Source organism: Dioscorea cayenensis, chromosome 6, assembly GCF_009730915.1.
Source record: "Dioscorea cayenensis subsp. rotundata cultivar TDr96_F1 chromosome 6, TDr96_F1_v2_PseudoChromosome.rev07_lg8_w22 25.fasta, whole genome shotgun sequence".
NCBI lineage: Eukaryota > Viridiplantae > Streptophyta > Magnoliopsida > Dioscoreales > Dioscoreaceae > Dioscorea > Dioscorea cayenensis.
The window spans coordinates 9,635,162-9,644,441 of NC_052476.1; positions in this window are offsets into that span (position 1 = coordinate 9,635,162).

The window sequence follows — 9,280 nt, forward strand, 5'->3', positions numbered from 1 at the left end:
ATCATTTCAAGTTTAAAACCCCTCTAATATGCTTTCTAACTAATGTATTAATGAGTTGTGGAGATCCTTCAATACATGATCCCAAATCTAAGGTCAACCATGCCTAACTCTATACATGTCCCGGAGGAGAAATTAAACAATCTCTCAACCTCACACTCGTATAGAATCGCAATGAGTTCTAGGGATTCCAAGTGATAAATCCTCTTCCTAGATGTAGACCTAACCCTTTGGTCTAGGTGGAAGGTCTCTAGTCACAATTAAGCCCTAGGTGCTAAAATCACTTCAACGCTTCACTCCGTTGCCTCTGCAATTAAGCCACAGCGGAAGGTCATCCCTTAGCCCATTCACTCTACTATGACCACAAAGAACTCGAGGAAATGGAGGTAGGATAAATCACATCGGAGAGAAAAGGGGACACTTCGTTACCTCTCAGCCCACACTCTCAACCCTCTCCAATCTAGCTTTGTCTAACTCTTGTGGTGTGTCACTTACTCACAAGGGTTACCAATAAGAATCCTCAACACTAGTGTCACTCTAAGGGAGTATTCACACAATCAAGCATTCAAGATTGGAACTCAATTAAAACATTAATTAATGAAAGCATAATAACAAGGTTTAATGAAACAAATACATCCTTGGGTTCACAAATCCAAGTACCCACTAGGGGGTTTAGCTCTCCATGGAGCTAGTTACAATCAATGAAATCGAATGTAAAAACAAGTAATCCATAGAAAACCCCCTTGATAGTCATGGCGATGGTCTTCTGGAGAAGCCTCTACTCGTCCAAGGGTCCCTTTGTTCTGCCTAGGATACACCTCGCAGGATCTGTGTCGATGACAGCTCTCCCACTAACCTTATTCCAAACAGAGTGCGATATTGGAGCAGTAGAACCTCTCCCAATCCTTAGCCAATACCTCTCCAAACCCTAGCCACCGCCCTCTCTCAAGTTGGGGAAAAGGTGGAGAAAAGAATATTGAAATAGGGCTAAAATCGGCCTTAAATATGGCTAGAATCGGGCATCCACACACCCCTGTGGATTCACCACACGGCCCGTGGAATTTCCACACGAGCATGGATAATTTCCACACGCCCGTGTGGATTCTTTGGAATTCACTTTTCTCGGCTGGCTATGAACAGTACCTGCTACAATGAATTGCTATAGTGCCCTGCTACAGTACTGGCCCGAAACACTCCCGAATCCATGTTTTCATCGAGGTAACATAAACGGGCACACATTTACGTGATAGGTCGCTTTGCTTCTTCAACAACGGCTTCATTGCTGAAGATCTTGCCATTTATGCAGAAGCCAGGATACTCGAATGTTATTGCTTTTGTGCCCCTCCAAATCATTGTGCTAACTTGAATACACGGAGGGTGACACACATTCTCGCATCTTGAGCCCGACTTATGTCTTCGCGTTTGATCCTTCTCAAGATTTCCTCCAAATGGTGCATTCACGATCTACATTGTCTTTTTTTTCTAACATTTAGCTTCACAACCCTATATGCATGAAAGTAACATAAATGTACACATATTAGCACTAAAACATGATAAAAGTAATGCTCATCATAAGGAAAGAACACTTTGGATTCTTATCAACCAAGCACTAATCAAACTCCCCCATACTTAAGCTTTTGCTTGTCCGCAAGCAAAAATTAAAACATTAAGGCATAGATGAAGAAAATATTGGAAGTGCTTGGCCTTAGGTTTACCAAAGCATACAAAGATAGGATTCTGCAAGTAAGGAAAATTTCAACATTAAATACGAAAAATCAATGCTCTAGCTAAAAACTTAAATAAAAAAGGATACGAACCCGAAATCGTGTAAGTGTGTGTAAACTCACTCAAGGCAACCCAAGGTATACTCCTTATAGTTCTCAGTAAAATGGACTTATTTATCTACAAAAAGTAATAAAAATTTGAAAAGATGGTAGTAGCTTCACACATCCTGTAAGGTAGCGCTTTCCAAAGCGGCCGCTAAGGTGTCTTTCACACTTTCAAGGTGGTAGCTCTTTCTACGGGGGTGGTAGCTTTCACTCATCCCATGAGATAGCTCTTTCTCTCATTAGGGCATAACTAATATCCAACTTATGAGAGTAGCTTCATACTTCAGAGGTGGTAGCTCTTTCCACCCAACAAGCACAACTAAACAATGAAACTTTTTTTTTTTGAAGTTAACAAAAGAAATAACTATAACTAGTCCCTTTAATATCAAGCTTGAGTTTCCAAAAGAGGTTAAAGAGTGAGTAGTGCAACAAGTGTGAATCGGGCAAAAATTCCTAGGAATTCAAGTAAAAACTAGAGCATGAAAACATTCAATGTTAGAAACTCTTCTAAACTCAAGAATACAATCATTGCAACTAAAGTGAACCGCCATTGGCTATGTGAGAATGTATAACAATCAAACTAATATAAAAGATATGCGCACTATGAAACTCCCCCCATACTTAAGGTGTACATTGTCCCCAATGTACCATGCAAGCACAATAGAAAATAAAGCAATCAAGTATAGATGTAAGAGTGGCAATTGAAACAATACTCCGCTGACTCCTAGTATTGTGTTTGATGGAGATAAATCCTTAGGAGTAAAGTTCCAACAGGTTGTGAAGCACACACGGACCACATTAGCCGTGTCCATGACTAGTTCTCAAGTCCCATACTGACAAAGCCATCTGCACGCATACACGAGGGGGATTCAGTAAAGCTAAATAAAATAAAATAACTCAAGTATATATAGAAGATAAAGCAATGAACACAACTCAAGACAACAAAATAAATTCAGAAGGAAAGTTTTTTCTGAGTATACAAGTCCAAAATAAAACAAGAAGTAAAGAAATGAAAAGTGGAGTCAAGTGTCGGTGTCGTCAGGTCTATCCTCTGCTGCTAATGCTGGTGCTAGATCGAAGGGTGCAAGTGGATCAGGGGATGTTGGAGTAGGAGATGGGGGTGCTGGAGATGGCGGGGGTGTCCGAGGTCTCAGAATAAATGATGAGGCAACGTGTCACTCATGGATCTACTGTAGCGTATCAAAATGTGCCATGAACTATGTACACTGTGAGGCTTGTTGACAAGGTCCCCTTGCGTATATCCCGCAAGTGCACGGGTTTGTCAAAGTAATAATCCCGGATAAGCGGGTATCGAATCCATAGGGAATAGGGAATAAAAATACTTAATTCGATTCTTAGCTATGTGAAAGATCAATGATGATAATTGTGACAATGATTCAATTCTGAAAAGTAAAAGCAACAAGTAAGAGAGCACGAGTAAAGGAGGAGGTAAGACAATCGATAAAGATGGGGTACTCGGATAATGCTCCACCTAGGATAATTGTTTCAAGTGCAAGAACCCTCTATTATGCTTCCTAATCAATGCAATGGTGAGTCGTGGAAATCCTTAATTACATAGTCCCAAATTTAAGGTCAACTATGTCTAACTCTATACATGTCCCGGAGGAGAGATTAGATAACCTCTCAACCTCGCACTCGCATAGAGTTGCAATGAGCTCTAGGGATTCAAAGTGATAAATCTCTTTCTAATTATAGACCTGACCCTTTGGTCTAGGTGGAAGGTCCCTAACCACGATTAAGCCCTAGATACTAAGATCACCTCAATACTTCACTCCATTGCACGCGCAACTAAGCCCCGACGGAGGTTCATCCCTTAGATCATTCACTCTATTATGGCCACAAAGAACTCGAGGAACGGAGGTAGAATCTATCACGTCGGAGGTGAAAGGGGACGCTCCTGTACCTCTCGACTCACCCTCTCAACTCTCTCCAACCTAGCTTTGTCTAACGCTCGTGGTGTGTCACTCACTCACAAGTTACCAACAAGAACTCTTAACCCTAGTGTCACTCCAAGGGAAATGTTCATACAATCAAGCATTCAAGGTTGGAAATCACAATAAACAGCAATTTATTGAAAGCATAATAAAGAGATTCAATGAAACGAATACATCCTAGGGTTCACAAATACCCAAGTACCCAATCACAGAAATAGAATGTAAAAGCAATGAATCCATAAAGAAACCCCCTTGATAGTCATGTCGATGGTCTTGTGGAAAGTCCTCTACTCGTCTTCCAAGGATTCCCTCCTTCGGTATAGGATACGTCTCGACGGAAGCTCCCCTACCAACCTTCTTCCTAAGGAATGACGATGTTAGAGCCATAGAACCTCTCTAAAATCTTGGCCAATACCCCTCAAAACCCTAGCCGAAGCCCTCTCTCAAGTTGGGGAAAAGATGGAGATAAGAATACTAAAATCAGGGCTAATTCGGCTTTAAATAGGGCTGGAATCGAGCGACTACACGGGCATCGATGCTTCACGCGCCCGTGCGGAATTTCCACACAGGCGTGGATAATTTCCACACGCCCGTGTGGATTCTCTGAACTCTTGTTTTCTCGGCCGGCTGTGAACAGTGCTGCTACAGTACTTGCTACCATATTGCTACAATGCTCTGCTACAGTATCCGCCTGAATAGCTTCCCAAATCCATACTTTCATTGGAGTAATGCAAACGGGCACACATTCACGTCATGGATCACTTGCTTCTTCAAAGATAGGCAAGTTGGTGGAGCTCTTGTTCTATGTGCATAAGTCAGAATGCTCGAGTGTGACTGGCTTTGTGCCTCTCCAAATTGATGTGCCAAACTCGAATACGAGGAGGTTGCCACACACTCTAGTATCTCACATCCGACCTATGTCTTTGCGTTTGAACCTTAGCAAGATTTCCTCCAAAATCAGTGCATTGTGATCCACATTGGCTTCTTTCCTTCATACTCGGCTTCACAACCCTACCTACATAAAAGTAACATAAAAACACACATATTAGTGTAAAAACCCGAGAAAAGTAATGCTCAACATAAGGAAAGAATGATTTGCATTCATATCGCACAAGCACTTATCACCTGTATAGCCCGGACCTCAGCAACCTTAGTCCGTAGTATCCCCAGCGCACTCTCGAGCCTCTCAAAGCGATCACAGGCTTAGGATGGTGAAAATATGCGTACTAGGGATGAGTCCTCTATCGCAGGAGGTGCGTTAGTCTCCATCGGTGTTGGCTGAGACTCGAGAATAGGCTGAGAAGCTTTGGCAATATCATCATCGTCCTCTGCTACCTCTGGGACATGAGTAATCAGAGCATATACTCCTGACTGAACTCTATGTACCATCCCCATCAGCCTCAATGTCTCTATGCCCAGGGAGCAGGAATAGTCATCTTCTCGGCCCCTCTGATCGCGTCGAGTAAACCCATACTGACGACTAACCTCGTGACATAGGGGCTCAAGAAAATCACTTCTGGTCTGGCATACTGCCCTTGATATCGTATATACTCCGCCATGATATGCCCCAAATATATCGGTGTGTACCGTACCATCGAGTACAAATATAATAGCTGATGTCGGTTGAGCACACGAGTACTATCACCATGCCCGTTAACTGACCTTCTCATAATGGCGTGAATGTATCAGTAGCTCAGTCGGGAGAGGCAGGTGGCCTTAGAAACCCCAGGCTCATACTGTCCCTGTCCACACAACGCACTATAGGCACGCTGCGTCGTCAAACTCCCGGGATAATCCATGGGTAACTGCTCATACTCCTCTGTCCCTGTATATGCTGCATCATATAGCTCCATCAAGATAGAAAACTGAGTCACGCTCAAGCTATGATATTGTCCGATAGCTCAAAACTGTATAGCATCGATACTATCAAAAGTAGGATATGAACGATCGAACTCAAATGATGCTAGGACCTCGAGCGTCATTGTGCGGATGGCGGGGTCTCTAATCGACAATAAACGGCCCCAATTGCCAACCGCCAGCATGTCCGCTATCTTCTCCACCATAGCACCTGCCATCTCAATCTCCCATAAAGCATCTATGTTGGGAAAATGCGTCTGACCAAAGCGTAGCCTCGACAACCTCTCAAAGCGAGCCTAATGCTCGGGGATCATGAAATCCATGTTGTCGGGCTTAGGAGACAACTCTCTAGGCCGCTTACCATTTTGCTTCTTTAACCGGGGGGCTATAACTACAAGAATTACTAAAGAAATCATTCACATTATCTCAAAGAAGTAATGCTACAGAAATCCACACGGTCGTGAAAGAGTGCAAGTGTGCTCTTTGATGAATGAGGAGTGCGAAAATGAAGAGAAAAACAAGACTTTAAAAAGAACTCACGCCTCCTAACATTCTGTTCAATCCACACGGGCGTGCGGAAATTACCCATGCTCGTACGTCTCCAAATGAGAGAGCCACAGGATCAAATGCACGCCCCTGTGCGCTCTCGGGAAAACACTCAACCTCTCTGAATGCAACCGTACGGGCGTGTGAAAAATGCCCACGCCCATAGACCCGACCCACAGGGGCAGACGCATGCCCCTATGGCTTCTCTGTCAGATCGAGAAGAATCACTAAGTGTTTCGTACACCCGTGCGAAAATTTCGCATGGGCGTGGACATTCACAGGTCCAACTCACAGGGGCAAGCACACGCCCTTGTGTCTTCAAGTAATAGAGGAGGGCTCTGCTGTAGAGATCCACACGGGCGTGTGGGAAATACCCACGCCGATACGGTTGTCATAGGTTCGCCCACAGGGACGAGTCCACGCCCCTGTGTGCTCTCGGGATAAATTGCTAAGTCTCTGCAGGAAGACGCACAACGGTGCGGAAATTACCCACGGGCGTGTAAAATTCACAAGGTCATTCACAGGGGCAAATCCACCCTCCTATGCCTTCTATGGATGAACTTGCAATGTAGACCCACAGGCGTGTGGAAAATACCCACGCCTGTGTGTTTTCTCTGGATGCCTTAAAACTCTACAGGCTAACATGTCCATATATGCGCATAAACCGCAAGTTCACGGGTGTCAAAGTAATAATCCCAAATGAGTGGGTATCTTATTCACAGAGAGTAGGAAATAAAGACACTTGAGTTGTTTCTTAACTAATGTGGATGATGAATAGTGATATGTGTGACAAAATATGAAATAACAAAAATAAAAACAACAAGATAGAAGGCACAAGTAAAGGAGAAGGTAAGGCAATCGATAAAGATGGGGTACCAGGATATTGATCCGCCTAGGACAATCATTTCAAATGCAAGAACCCTCTATTATACTTCCTAATTGATGCAACAATGAGTCGTGGAAATCCTTAATTACATGATCCCAAATCTAAGGTCAATCTTGCCTAACTCTATACATGTCTCGGAGGAAAGATTGAATAACCTCTCAACCTCGCACTCGCATAGAATTGCAATGAGCTCTAGGGATTCCAAGTGATAGACCCTATTCCTATGTATAAACCTAACCCTTTCATCCAGGTGAAAGATCCCTAGCCATAATTAAGCCCTAGATGCTAAAATCACTTCAACGCTTCACTCCATTGCACTCACAACTAAGCCCCAACGGAAGGTCATCCCTTAGCCCATTCACTTTATTATGGGCACAAAGAACTCTTGGAATGTGGAGGTAGGATAAATTACACCGGAGGTTAAAGGGGACGCTCCGCTACCTCTCGACTCACCCTCTCAACCCTCTCTAATCTAGCTTTGTCTAACTCTCATGGTGTGTCACTCACTAACAAGAGTTGCCAAGAAGAACTCTCAACCCTAGTGTCACTCTAGGGGAGGATTCATACAATCAAGTCTCCAAGATTGGAACTCACAATAAACATCAACTAATTGAAAGCATAATAAAGAGGTTTAATGAAACGAATACATCCTAGGGTTCACAAACACCCAAGTACCCACTAGGGGTTTAGCTCTCCATGGAGCTAGATACAATCAATGAAATCGAATGTAAAAACAAAGTATCCATAGAAAACCCCTCATTAGTCATGGAGATAGTGTTGTGGAGAGTCCTCTACTCGTCGCAAGGGTCTCTTTGTTCGGCCTAGGATACAGCTCACCGGATCAGTGCCGATGAAAGCTCTCCCACTAACCTTCTTCCAAATGATGCATGATATCAGAGCTATAGAACCTCTACAAAAACCTAGCTAATATCTCTGAAAACCCAAGCCGCCGCCCTCTCTCAAGTTGGGGAAAAGATGGAGAAAAGAATGCTGAAATCGGTGTTGAAATCGGCTTTTAAATTGCTGGAATCGGGATTTCACACGCCCGTGTGAGCGCCCCTATGGATTTTTCACACGGGACGTGTGAAATTTCCACACGCCTGTGTGGATTCTCTGTTTTCCTGTTTTCTCGGCCAGCTGTGAACAATGCTGGTATAGTATTCTTGCTATAGTTTTTGCTATAGTACCCTACTATAGTACCGGCCAGAAATACTCCCGAATCCATGCTTTCATCGAGGTAATGCAAACGGGCACACGTTTACATCATGTATCGCTTTGTTTCTTCAATAATGGACATATTGGTGGAGATCTTGTTCTTTATACACAAGTCGGAATGCTTGAATGTGACTGCCCTTGTTCCCCTCCAAATATTTGTGCTAACTCAAATACGAGGAGGTTGGCACACATTCCCGCATCTCGAACCCGACCTATGTCTTCTCGTTTTAACCTTAGAAAGATTTCCTCCAAATTGGTGCATTACGACCCACATTTGCTTATTTCTCTCATATTCGGCCTCACAACCCTACCTGTATGAAATTAACATAAATACACCCATATTAGCGTTACAACCCGAGAAAAGTAATGCTCAACACAAGGAAAGAACGCTTCACATTCTTATCTCACAAGCACTTATCAAACTCCCCCATACTTAAGCTTTTTCTTGTCCTCAAGAAAAAATTAAAACATTAAAGCATAGATGAAGAAAATATTGGAAGTACTTGGCCTTAGGTTCACCAAAGCATACAAAGGGTGCATCCTACATGTACCGGAAATTTCAACACTAAATACGAAAAATCAATGCTCTAGCTAAAAACTTGAATAAAAAGGGACAACAAATCCGAAATCGTGTAAAGTGTGCGAACTCACTCAAGTCAACCCAAAGTAGACTCCTCAAAGTTCTACGTATAAGGGACTTATTTATCTACAAAAGATAACAAAAATTCAAAAAGGGTAGTAGCTTCACACATCTTCTAAGGTAGCCCTTTCCAAAGCGGCCGCTAAGGTGGTTTTCACACTTTCAAGGTTGTAACTCTTTCTACCGGGGTGGTAGCTTTCACACATCCCATGAGATAGCTCTTTTTCTCATTAGGGCATAACTAGTATCCGACTCATGAGAGTAGCTTCATACATTATAGGTGGTAGCTCTTTCCACCCAATAAGCACAACTAAACAACAAAACTATTTTGTTCTTTCTTTTCATTTTTCCATTT